Consider the following 13,972-nt stretch of genomic DNA (forward strand, 5'->3'; position numbering starts at 1 on the left):
TGGCATGCACATGCACATATAAAATGAAGTGCAATTTTTGTTTTTGCTTTTGCTTTTTCAAAGCAGGGTTTTTCTTTAACTTTGGAGCCTGTCTTGTAGACCAGACTGGCTTTGAACTCACAGAGAGCCGCCTGTTCTGTCTCCCAAATGCTGGGACTAAAGGTGTGCACCACCAATGTCTAGCTTAAAGTATAATTTTTTAAAGTCTAAAAATAATTAAGAGAGGAAGGTAAAACCTGCCAGCTCTCTTTAAATGTTTAACTGATAATAGGAATGTATGAATTGCAGATGCTGTTTTTTATAGGACTTGGAATGGAACACAGGGTGGTAACGACACTCTGCCCACTGAGCCACCCGCCAGCCCTAAACACAGTTTTTAACAAAAGATTCAAGCTGTCTGTCCTCTCTACCTATTCTATTAGCACATGGGTACCACCCACAGACCAGGGTATTGAAACTTATTAAAACCTTTCCAAATTATTTAGAGAGTAGAGGAGAGATTTTTTTAAGCACAAAGAGAAGGAAGAAGGTTGAACCCAATCAATTTTGCTTGAATAATTCAAGCTTGGAGACTTAATAATTAACCAAACACTAAACACATTGTGCGGGTGTTATTTTAAATGTTCCAGTTGAAGTGTGAACGTGCTTGTTAATGAAACTGAGCTCAAGCCAAAGAAAGGGGCAGCCCCAGTGGTGCTAGCAGCCCTTGAAGTGCCACAGCAAGACTCGGGCTGTCTGGCAGGGCGCTCTTTGGGAAAAGAGCCTGGGGGAAGGTCTTTGTGAAATTCAGCTTAAGAATCCAGAGTTAAACATGTACCACAACACACACCCAGGACTGTTGAAGTAACCAGAGAGTTTTATGAAGATGTTGAGAATTAACCCTACCATTCAGAAAAGAAAAGACAGAAGACAGACTATAGAGTGGTTAAAAAAGGGCAGAAGTGATTAAATGGTCCCCAATGTAAGCTTTCCAATTAATTCTCCAATTCAGGGCTTAGAATAAAAAAAAAAAGTCATGTACCAGTTAATATTTATAACAACCAGTCGTATGCTTGGTACATCTTACTCAGGAACAAATACAGTTTCAATAATGGAGAACGCGGCCTGGGGAGCTATCTCTGTAGACAGAGTAGTGCCATGCAAACGTGAGGGCTTGTGTTCATTTCCCCAGAATGCGTATAAAAAGCTAGCACACCCATAGACACTTGGAATCTCTGCAGAAGGGAGGCAAAGTCAGAGAGCTCCCTGAAGCTCGCTGGTTTGCCAGACTAGCCTACTTGGCAAGTTCCATGCCAGTGAGCCTTTACAGTCTTCACACAAATGTGCACCTGCATACATGGAGCACATACGTTAATAATAAGCGGGTCAAAAGTGAGGTTCACGCATAGTAGGACTTAATGTAAAGTCAGGCTTCCATATTTGAAGGTTTATGTCTGCAGTGTCAACCAACCACAAAAAATATACTAACAACATAAGCACTTTGATGTTTGTCTGTATTCTGTAAACAACTCAGTATAATAACTGATTGCACAGCATTTATATTCTATTAGCTATTTAAAATAATCTAGAGATGTTGGAAAGTACATACGAGGACATGTGTAATATATACAAGTGCTATATAAGGAACTTGAACAATCTTGAATTGTGATGAGATGAGGGCTGGATTGAGGAGAGAACCCTAGAACAAATCTCCAGCAAATACCAGGAAGTAACTTGATGTGGGATTCCCCTCTGTATGCTGTGAATATGTTTTATTACCATTGGTTAATAAAGAAGCTGTTTCAGCCAGTGGCTTAGCAGAGCAAAGTCAGGAGGGAAATCTGAACAAAGATATAGAGAGAGAGTAGGCAGAGTCAAGGAGACGCCATGTAGTTGCTGAATGAGACAGACGCCTGAACTGATAGGCCACAGCCTCATGGTGATACACAGATTGATAGAAATAGGTTAATTTAAGATGTAAGAGGTAGCTAGGAATACACCTAAGCTATCGATCAAGCAGTTTTATAATTAATATAGTTTCTGTGTGATTATTCAGGTCTGGGCAGGCAGACACGAAAGGGCAGTCTCTGCCAACAATAACAATAGTTCCCCAAACCCCTGCCAACTGCAAACCCACAAACCTAGTTGTAGACCTGTGCCCTTGAACCCTCTTTGGACATTAGCAGCCTTTCCTGGATAAGTGTGGCCAGCACCCCTCCCAAAAGAAACTCTCTTTATAGTGAATGGAGACTCTCACAGGAAACCACAACCGGACACAATGCAGAGACCAATGCATTGTGGAGATCCCAGAACCCATAGGTACATCTACGTCATAGCTCCTGCATCTATGGCTCAGGAAACACCTAGGAAGAGGGGGACAGAAAGATTGTAAGAGCCAAAATATCAAGACATTTCTCCTTTTGAGAAACATTTCTCCCCTAGAAATGGCTACATAAACAAGCCTGGAACAAAGGCAATATTATTGAACATGTTAACATTGAAGGGAGAAATTTTTGTGGAGTCCCACCCCTAGGCAGAGAACTACAGGCAACTAATGACTGCAGGGAGAATTAGCCTCTCCTGGGGACAAGCATCTGATAGTGGTTGTCCACTGCAGAGTTATCAGTCCCCAAATATACACACAAACAGCATAAAGGGACTCAGCAATGTGGTGTGTGTGTGTGTGTGTGCGCGTGTGTGTACAAAGAAAAGAAGTTATCAACTAGAGAACATGGGAAGAGGACATGGAAGGGGCTGGAGGGAAACAAGGGAGGAGGGAAAGTAGTGTAATTTTATTTAAAACATTGTTTTTAATATTAAAAAACAACTGTATAGAAGCATTAAAGTTAATTTACTATTTCCCCTTCAGGTCCTTCTGTCCTCTGAAGACAAAAAGCAGTAGCAAATGCTAGTCCTTACAGGCTCAGTACATCAGTAACATCAATGGCAAAGTTCCACCATTTGAAGGAGAAGAAAAGAGAGAGCCTCATCTAATTAATGCTTGCTTGCTTTTAAAACTATTTTTTTTTTTACTTTTTACCATTAGTGGAATGGGTGGGTGAGTGCAAAGGCACACGTGTGGAAGTCAGAGCACAGCTTTGTCTCAGGGTTTGAGCGTTAATGTTGATCCTCGAAAGCCATGTATAAAGCCCAGTGAGGCTACTCTTGGGAGGTGGAGACAGGAGGATTCCTGGGGCTCGCTGGCCAGCTAGTCTAGGTAAACTGATCACCTCCAGATTCAATGAGACCCTATCTCAAAAACTAAAGTGAAGAATGAAGGAAGACACAGATATCAACCTGAGGCGAGCGTGCATGCACACACCCACACCCACACGCACACACGCACATACCCCTACAAGAATGCACACTGTATAAGGGAAAAAATTTAAGGGACTAGGGTGTTACTCTAGAATATGCTTGACAGAATTCAGTTCCCAGCAACAATAATGAAAAATCAAAATTAAAAAATGATTTTAAAAATGGCTCTATTTCTAACCAGCTACTGTGTGGACTTTTTTTTTTATCATGGTTTTAATGGGAGCAGTTCTTCTATTTAACATTTATTTTGTTTTTGTCTGTCTGTCTGTCTGCCTCTCTGCTTTGTCTCTGTCTCTGTCTTTCTCTCTTGTGCACACACATGTGTGTGTGTGTGCATGTGTGTGTGTGTGTATTTGGTTAACTTGGGTTCACAAACTAATATTTCCCACGGCTTGTCAGCAGATCTTGCCTGGTTTGCACTATCTTTTCATCTCTCATTAAAACCTCTACATAAACAAGCTCTCCTACAAACAGAATTTTTAGAACTATTTATGGTCAAACATAATACAGATAGTGTCCTCTGTCAGAGCTACTTAGCAAGTTTGAATGCTGAAAAGATAACGGGAAGCAGGGAACATTGGGAACACAGGCTCCTGTGTGGTGAGAGAATCAAGGCAATGCCTTTCCTCTTGGTACTGAGGTGGGGTGGAAGAGGTACAGCCAGAACCTAGGTGCTGACATCCAGCGAAGTGAGAGTTGAAGGATCTGGTTACTACACTGTGGAAACTCTGGGCATAGTAACCAGTGACTTCCACAGCACTGAGCAACGGTCCATCCTCATTCCCCTCCCAGCTGACCTCTGAACAGTATTCGATGGCACCGATACTGCTTCTCAATTGGAGCACTTTTCTTCACACGGCTTCTGCACTCAGATTTCCCATCTCAGTCTTTCTTGGTCTCTTTCCTGGGTCCTCCTCACCTTCCTGATCACCAAACACTGGACTAGCCCAGGTAGTCCAAGTCCTCCCTCCTCGTTATGCCCACTCACTGGCTGAGCTCCATTAACTTGGTAAAATTCTGGATACAGCGTCTGTCAAAGACTCATCTGTTGAAGGTCTGGCTCCCAGCAGTGTTCAGAAGTCATCGTGTGATAAGGGATCCGACCTCACCAATGGGTACGTTTACTCACTGATGGCTTCATAGCTAATGGACTTTTGGAAAGTGATAGAAATTCTAGGAGGTGGAGTCCAGTTGGCAGAATCAGGCTGCTTGGAGTATGCCTTTGAGGATTGTATTTTATGGCCAGCATATTTCCTCCCCCCCTTTCCCTCCTTCCTTTGTTCCTGGCTACCATGAAGTAAAATCCCTCTTCCACTCTGCCCTCTGGGCCATGAAAGTCAAGTGACTATGGGCAGAAACCTCTGAAACTATGATCCAAAATAAGTCATTAATCTTTTAAAGACAAAAGAATTAAAGCTTTAAATATTTATTTTATGTGATAGTTTGAAAACATGACAGATTGTCCAATATTCCTACTGAAAGTTTGGGTCTACATCACCTCAAGTGACCCACTTGCAGCAAGTAGAATACAACAGAAGTGACTACCCAACAGCACAGGCTGGACCATATAGGTCATGTAGCCTCAGGCTGACCATTGGAAGCTTGCAGTTGACATGTGGGACATTCAGTTGTAAGACATTCAACTGTCCCACATGAACAACTTCATGCTAGGGGGGAGCTTAAATTACATTCATTTGGCCTCTCTGGACAATAAAGATGTCTCTTCAATCATCAGATATGTGACCAAAGATGGTGTTTTTGTTAGGGTTTCCATTTCTGTAATAAAACACTATGACCAAAAGCAACTTGGGGAGAAAAGGGTTTATTTCGGTTTTCAGTTTTAGCCTACCATGAAGAGAATTCAGGGCAGGAACTCAAGACAAGAACGTAGAGGCAGGAACTGAAGAAGAAGCCCATGGAAGACTGTTGCTTGCTGGCTTGTTGCCCATGGCTCATGCATCTTGCTGCTTGCTGGCTGTTGTCCATGGCTCATGCAGCTTGCTTTTCTGTTCAACCCAGGACTATCTGCCCAGGAAGGGCACTGCCCACAGTGGACTTGACCATTCCACATTAATCAAGAAAATGCCTCGTAGGCTTGCCTACAGGCCACTCTGATCTGGCATTTTCTCCGTTGAGGTTCCCTGTTCTCTGATGGCTCTAGCTTTGTGTTAACTGACACACCTACTATTGTTCACAAGACCTCCATCATCTGGTCCCTGACTGACTCCCCCCCGCCACCGACTTCATCTACCACCATTCCCCAACTTATTATTCTATCATCAACTTCCCCTACCCACATTCCTGCCTCCAGTCTTTGCAGCTTGCCATTTTCTCTGCCTGGAAGATTCTTTGCCCATATATAGCATAGCCCCATTCAAGGTTTTGCCCAAACACCACTCCATCCACCCATCACATCTTGCCATTTTGTATCTCCTGATACCCTTTCATAACGCCGTATGTATTTATGGCATCATACATTGTTTGTTTGTGTGAGTGCCTGCTTATTCCCTGGATTTTTCCTCTACACAGTGGCCCTGTGAAGGTAGAAATGGATACACACTGTTCGCCCAGCCCAGCGGCTTCTGCCTACGCTCTGCTTTGTCCTATTCTTTGTGTAGCACAGAAACTCCCTCAGAGAACCAGGAGCTGGAATTGTCCATCTCTCCCTCGGCCAAGAAGACAGGCTGTCTGCTGACCTGCCTGGCTTCTAAGGATTCTCCCCCTCCCCCCCGTCCTTTGTGCTTGTGCTACCTGTAAGGAACCTAGGGCCTCTGTATGCCAAGCAAGCACTCTGCCACTCAACTCCACTGCCAGCCCTAGATTGTTTTTAAGTTTAGGAAAGCCAGGTGTGTTGGCAATGTCTTTTCTTACACAATGACTGACAAACAGCAGTAACAACGGCTAACATGTATTGAGCAAACCCCTCTGCTAAGCACCTGGCGCTGTATAGTCACTGAGCACTCTTTGAAATCTTACAGCATATAAAGGCAGAGCTTAATGGCACATGCCTGTACTCACAGAACTCTAGGACAGTCATGAATTTTAGGCTGGCCTAGAGCTACACAGCAAGATCCTGTCTCAAAAACAGTCTAGGACCGAGGAGACAATTCTGTACGTGAATCACTTGCTGCACAAGAGTGAGGAACTGAGCTCAGATCCCAGTCAGTCCTGTAAAATGCCAGGCACAGTGACACGTGCTGAAAATTTCAGCCATGGGGAGACAGAGAGAGAAAAGGGTCTCTAAGGATGGATGGCCAGTCGGTCGGACCAGATTGTTGAGCTCCAGGTTCAGCGAGAGATCCTGTTTCCAAAAATAAAGATGAGATCAACTAAGAAGGCACTCGGCATTGACCTCTGCACCCACCACTTGTCCCATTCCTCCACAACCTCCTCCTCTCCTGCCCCAGCTGCACACACACACACATGCATGCATGCATGCATGCACACACGCATGTGCAAACACACTCACGCACACACACAAATTGAGCATACAACAGTGGTTACCACAAGCTAAAGAAAGTACCAGGCAGGAGGGGTTGATCAGTAAACGTTAAGGTAAAATTATATAGAAGCAAGGAGTTCCCACAAGAAGGTGACTGTAGATTCATACTGCAGACTATAGAGACTATGCATTATATATTTTAAAGCTGAGAAAGAATTCTGAATATTTTTACCATAAATAACTGATAAAAGTTTAAAAGGATAAAAATGCTTAAACTGACTTAAACATTGTACATTGTATATACATATCAAAGTGTCACAATGTACTTTATTAACATGTATAATTTTCACGTATTTTTAAAAAATAATCTTTTCTCATTTTACATACCAATCCCAGTTCCCATTCCCTCCCCTCCTCCTGCTCCACCCACATACGCCCTACCCACGCCTCAGAGAGGGTAAGGTTTCCCATGGGGAGTCAACAAAGCCTGGCACATCACTTTGAGGTAGGACCAAGGCCTTCCCCTTATATCTAGGCTGAGCAAGGGACCCTTCCGAAAAGAATGAACTCCGAAAACCCAGTTCAAGCACTAGGGATAAATCCTGGTCCCCCTACCAGTGGCCCCACAAACTGCCCCAGACATACACCTGTCACCCATATTTAGAGGACGAAGTTAGGTCTTATGCAGGTTCCTCCACTGTCATTCCAGAGTCAGAGAGCTCCTGCTAGCTCAGATTAGCTATTTCTGTAGGAATCTCCGTTATGGTCTTGCCCCTTTGCTCATATTATGTATGGCTCCTCCCTCTCTAGGACTGGACTCTGGGAGCGCAGTACAGTGCTTAGCTGTGGATCTCTGTATCTGCTTCCATCAGCTGCTGGATGAAGGTTCTATGATGACAATTAAGGTAGTCATCAATCTGATTACAGGGAAAGGCCAGTTCAGGCACCCTCTTCGTTATTGCTTAGGGTTTTTGCTGGGGTCATCCTGTGGATTGCTGGGAATTTCCCTAGTACCAGGTTTCTCACTAGGTCCATAATGGCTCCCTCAATCAAGATATCTTAAATCTGTTAAAAATTATTAATATGATGCTTAGTTGTACAAAACTGTAATATCAGAACTCGGGAGTCTGGAACAGAAAGATAATGAATGCAAGACCAGTCTCGGCTATGTAACAAGACATAACACTAAACCAAAACTCAATTAAATTAATCTAATGAAAGAAATGTTTGTAGGGCTAAGGAATTGGCACAGTGGGTAAGAGTGTGCATTGCTCTCGCAGTGGGCCTGAGCTGGGGTACCAGCACCCACACTGGACAGATCACAACCTCCTCTAACTCCAGTTCCAAGGGCTCTGATACCTTCTTCTGTCTTCCAGGGGCACTGCACTCATGTGCACAAACCATGCTCACACATGCATATATACACACAACTTAAAAATAAAAGTAGAATCTTCATAGTCAAGTTTGTGCACTTTGAGCAAACACTGTCCTAACATACCCCATAATAATGTAAAAGAAATTACCAATTATTGATTGATCATTGCCTCATTATCAAACCGGAAAAAAAAGAGAAGAATCAAATGAGTTGACTATAACTTTTTCCTGCAGAGGTTTGTGTAGACTGTTTTCATTCTTAAAGATAAGTAAATTAAAGAGAACTGTATTTTTAAAGGGGGATTGATTTTACACAGACCAAAGGGAAAACTCTCAATTATCAAGCTTGTGAATTCCGAAATCAGACAGAGACTGTGAGACTGTAGTCCCTGAGGAACTTGCAAGTGCACACCAGTTCTAACAGGCATCGTCTCAGATGGCTCAGAAACCGCGTGCCAGAAGGTAAAGGGACCAGAACAGATGCTCTCCGCAGGCCCCGTTCAGTAGCAGGGCTCAGCGTCTCCGCACCAGCACGGGGCACTAATTAAGCCCACAGTCAGATGCTGGAGCCAGCGATTAGGCTTCAGAATAGACCGTGACCTCTCTCTGACCCAGAGGATAGCAGTATCAGCATTTACAAGGGGAAGAAATACTGTGCCATCAGCAATGTGCTTTTCAATGAGAAACGTAACGAAGAATAATACAGCAGTAACAAGTACCAAGGCAAAACTCAGACCAGGGAATGATGTCACCTGTACCTGTCATTCTTGAGAATGAGAGAAATGGAAAAATCGATCTGAGGGCTTGACTGGGGCCTCCCTCATATTAAAAAAGGCCCCAAACATTGTAGAATACAAAAAAAAATCAGGCAGAGGGTACAAAATATTGTAAAATAATTTATAATTAATAGATGTGGTACCTTATTCCAACTTCTTGTTCAGGTACTGGAATGGCTGAGGCCAGGATAAAAACCTAGAGAACTGTATCAAGGAATGATATTAGAAGAAAAAAATATTTTTCTTTGCTGGGACAGTGTGTTAGCTTTCCATCATTATAACAAATGCTTGAAATAATTCATTTATAAAGGGAAAATATCTGTCTCACTAAGTATTGAAACTTTCCCCGTCTGTGGTTGGCAACATTGTTACTTTGAGCCTGTGGTATCACAGCATGGCAGGAATGTATGGCAGAACAAAGTTACTCAGCTCATGGATAGAAAGTAAAAGAGAGAACAGGAAGGTATTGGAGCCCCAGACCTTGCTTTAAGAGCTCACCCTCAGAGGGTTCATGCTAATTACTTTGCTTGTTGCTGTGATAAATTGCCTGGCAGAAGCAACAGATGGAGCAAAAAGTTTGTTTTGGCTGCTGATTTCTGAGAGATTTCAGTCCATCACCCCAAAGAAATATGGCGGTCGGAGCAGCGCCATCAATGCCGGCAAGAGCACATGGTATTGCTCTTGACTGAACAGTAGCTGTTGGCATAGCACAGCCCAGGAAGCAGAGGAAGCAGGTCCAGAACCTGGACAGCCACAATCCTCAAAGACCGACTTCTAGACACCTACTTCCACAAGCCAAGCTCCACTTTCTGCAGACTCCACCGCCTTCAAAATAAGACCACAAGCTGGGGACCCAGCCTTCAAACCTTGAGCCTCTGAGGGACATTGCAGATTCACACTGCAACAACCTCCTAGTAGGCCCCATCTGTTAAAGGTTCTATCTGCTCTCATACTTCCTCCCTGGGGAGCACAATCCTCTACCATAGGGACCTTTGGAGGACACTTTTAGATCCAAAGCACAGCAATTAGACTTTCCAGTTCTTTGAAACTGTATCTCCTAATGGCAGTGGGTTGTCCCATAGAAACAATGGTTCATTACAAGATCATTTTCTGAGCAGTGGGCCTGAGGAATGCCTGAACTATCCACATCCTTTCCCTCGTGCTACCTTATAAGGACACAATGTATTTAACAGCCCTGAGGTAAAATATCATGTGTAACTAGGAAGCAAACGCTTCCTCTACATAAAAATTAAAAGGAACCAACTCCCACTGTTGCTCTCTGACCGCCACACATGTACTATAGTGTATACACAAAAAATATAAATAAATAATAAAAAGTAAAAAAAATTTAAACAAAACTGTCTAGACAGTGATAAAACTACCAGCTTGCTCTCATTAAGTAGTTCGTGCTTAAGACAGTAATTAATGATCCCACAAAAGTCTTAACTAGTCACCAGTAAGTGCCAAATTATTTTTAACAAGATTTATTTATAAATTACATCTGTGTAGTCTGTGTGTGTGTGTGTGTGTGTGTGCATGCTCGTGACACACACATGAGCACACGTACCTCGAGAGTACAGAAGAGAACATTGGATCCCCTGGAGCTGGAGCTACAGGCAGTTGTCAACTTAGGTTGGTTTGGACTTGGGTCCAGGGAACTAACCCTGGGTCCTCTGCAAGAACCCCAAGGGCTCTTAACCTCTGAACCATTTCTCCAGCCCCCACATTGTTTTTTAAAAGATATTACTAAAGGCTAGGAGTGCAGCTTAATAGTAGATGTTCATCTACCAAGAATGAGGCCCTTGGTCCCATCCCCAGTACTGTTAAAAAAATCAACATAAATAAATTACTATCAAGATGGCTTAATTCCTTCAGTTATCTACAAGTACTTACCAAACCTCCAATTTCTATCAGGCACAGAGAACAAGGTATATGTAGATGATGCCCAGAGATATACTTTACTTACAGATTAGAAGCCAATGTTATCAATGTTGGAAGGGGAAGCTGATAGTAGAAATGGATGAAGCAAAGAATTTCCCTTGAGAAGATGAGTGAGAATACGCCTTTGGAAACCCTTGAAGTACACATAGAGCAGAGAAACTGTCAGAGGGGATTTTTTCCAAGAAAAGAATAAAACAACATTTTATGCTGTAGGTCCCTTTAGGGGAGGACAATGGTACAGATGACCTAACCTAGCGTGCCTAACTTATGTCGCCTGTGGGTAATTGAATATTCAATGGCCCAATTCTCTGAGGACAGAGCTGGGTGGAGCCGCTTTTGAGAGGAGACAGCTGTGGCTGTCTGGTGGATCAGGGGTGTTGTACATGATCGTGATTATTCCAGGTGAGAGCAGCATTGATGGCTAGAAGAGGAAGAAACCCAGGAGAGGCTCCAGGATCCGCTCAGCAGGTTCAGTCTCAGCAGGGAATTGGAACAGAAACCAAGCTACAAGAGCTTTCAAACCGCGCTAACCAGGGGAAAGAACTGGGGTTAGTCAGGAGCTTCTGAGCTGCCTGGGGGCTGAATGTGGCTCTGCGGGTTATAGAATCAAGGCCATTTTCTGCATCCTACAGACTGATGGTAGGGGCCTGAAATCCCTGCATGGGAAGCCTGGAGCAGGAGGGTCATAAGTGTGGAGCCAACTTGGCCTACACAGAGAGAAACTCATATCAAACAAAAAAAGAAGGAGAAGAAGGAGGAGGAGGGAAGGAAGGAAGGAAGAAAGGAAGGAAGGAAGGAAGGAAGGAACGAAAGAAAGAAAGAAAGAAAGAAAGAAAGAAAGAAAGAAAGAAAGAAAGAAAGAAAGAAAACAAGCAAATAGGGCTAGCAAGATGGACCAGTTAGTGGAGGACCTGAGTTTGGATCCCCAGAATCCACTTAAAAGCCAGGCACAGTAATCCCAACTCAGGGGGAGCAGACAGAATGATGCTTGGTGCTTGCTGGCTAGCTAGTCAGGTCAAACTGTAGAGCTCCAGGTTCAGTGGTAGATCCTGTCCCCTCCCCCAACATAAGGTGGAGTGATTGAGGGAAACATCTGACGTTGACTTCTGGCCTTTACACACAACACACACACACACACACACACACACACACACACACACACATGCTTGCATTCATACTTGCATAAGCATTTGCACACACATATACATGTAAACACATGTGCACACACACACACACAAATAAACAGAAAGGCATCTTGCTATATGTTGGTCAGAGTTCCTACTGTGAACATAAAATCAATCAAACCCTAGCCTAGGTCCTCTATCGAATAAGGGCTGAAGGTCATCACTGCTGGTATCTGGTTGAAACCAGAACAGCTATTGATAAATATCATCAATCTAGAACTATCTCCCTCACTATCCTGGCATGATACCTACCCCATGTCACAGTCTGGCCACCGTTCTGAGAGAGTCAAGTCTGGGAACCTCTTTCACAGACTGCACACAATAGAAAGCTTGGGTTGGCCTGCCCGCTAGGGCACCGGACTTTGACCACTGGAGCTAAGAGCAAAGAGCTTTCTCCCCTAGCTGGCTACTGTGGAGCCTGTCCACAGTGGAACCCTGAGGGTGAAATAAGGAACTATTAGAGAACTGTGAACTGTGGTTTACAAGCAAATTAGCCTTGTAAGGGAAAGACTCTTGGAGAGCTAGGAAAGGGATAAGGCCCTCTTCAAGGAACAATAAGGTGGCAATTAGATGCTATGATTGTGACACTTTACTGCAGCTATTCTCCGGCTTGTTCTCTCTCTCACACACATGCGCGCGCTCATTCAGCTTACACTGAGCACTGACTGTATTCCAGGCAGCGCGGTAGATGCTTCAGTCTCTGTGAAGTCTGAGCATCAACCCATCCTCCGCTCTCCAGCTTTCTCTCATTCTCCCCATCCTCACTTCAATCTGTGGGTACATCTTTCTGTAGCAATTTCCTCTATCTTCTTTTCTAGTCTCTCTTCCTCCTCCTCCTTTTTCCCCCTGCCCACCCCTTTTCTCTCCCTTTCTCTGTTGCATAGCCTTGCTGGCCTCAAACTCACAATGTTTTTGCCTTGGCCTCCTGAGCACAGAAATTATAGGCATAGACACTTTGCCCAGCTCTCTCTCTTTATTGAATTCCCTTCCCTTCCCTTTACACTCTTTCCCTTTAACTTCTCATAATTCTGAATGGAAAATAGATTAAAAGTAGTTACTATGTAATCGGTCTCAATTATTTAGGAAAAAAAATTCCTCTTCAGGAAGTTCCTGGTAGATACATTAAGCTTGGGGAGTGGGGACAAATACACAATGGGAACACTTACCAGTCTACTTCTGTGGGGACAAATAAGACAATGGGAACACTTACCAGTCTACTTCTGTAGATTGGATGAGCTAGCTACCTACAAGAGACTGGGTGCTGAAGGAAGACAATGCCAGGGATGTGTCTGCTGGCAACTGGTGAGGACAGGTGGGTAAGGGAAGGCTTTACACAGGGGACTTTCCACAAGGACAGTGGGAAATGGGTCATCGATGACATTCCATAGGGAGTCTGACCCGAGTAAATTTCCTCTCACAACGTGTTCTGATTCCCACAACACAGCTAGGAGGGAGGCAGCAGGCGAAGAAGGAGAGTGTCCAGAGCTGGAACTGGTCTGTCTGAGACCAGAGCCCACTGTGACTGAACAAGAGGGCCGTCCTGAACCAAACAGCTCAGATTGCTAGAACTAAGTCAAGTTGTAAAAGTGGGCCATCTTGCGGGGTTCTGAGGGCTTGTGGCCACAGCATGCCACTCTCGATCAACTCTGCACACAAGGTCCCTGGCATAGAGAGATCAATAAAAGATTATTGGATGCATAAGCAGGATTCAAAACAGCCAAGTACCAGAAGCCTCTGAACTGGAAAAATGATTAGTGCACCTATTAGGGTTGGTTTTAAAGTCAACTTGTCACAAATTAGAATCACATGAGTCGGGAACCTCACCTGGAAAACTATCCTGATAACCTTAATTGATGTAGGAAACCCCACCCAGTTGTGGGTGGTGCCTTCTGGTAGCAGTCTGGGTAAAGGGGAGCCCAGAAGGAAGGTGACTGACTGGTCTTTTGCTTGCTTGGCCT

The sequence above is a fragment of the Microtus ochrogaster genome, chromosome 6 (assembly GCF_000317375.1).
Source record: "Microtus ochrogaster isolate Prairie Vole_2 chromosome 6, MicOch1.0, whole genome shotgun sequence".
In the NCBI taxonomy this organism is placed as follows: Eukaryota; Metazoa; Chordata; class Mammalia; order Rodentia; family Cricetidae; genus Microtus; species Microtus ochrogaster.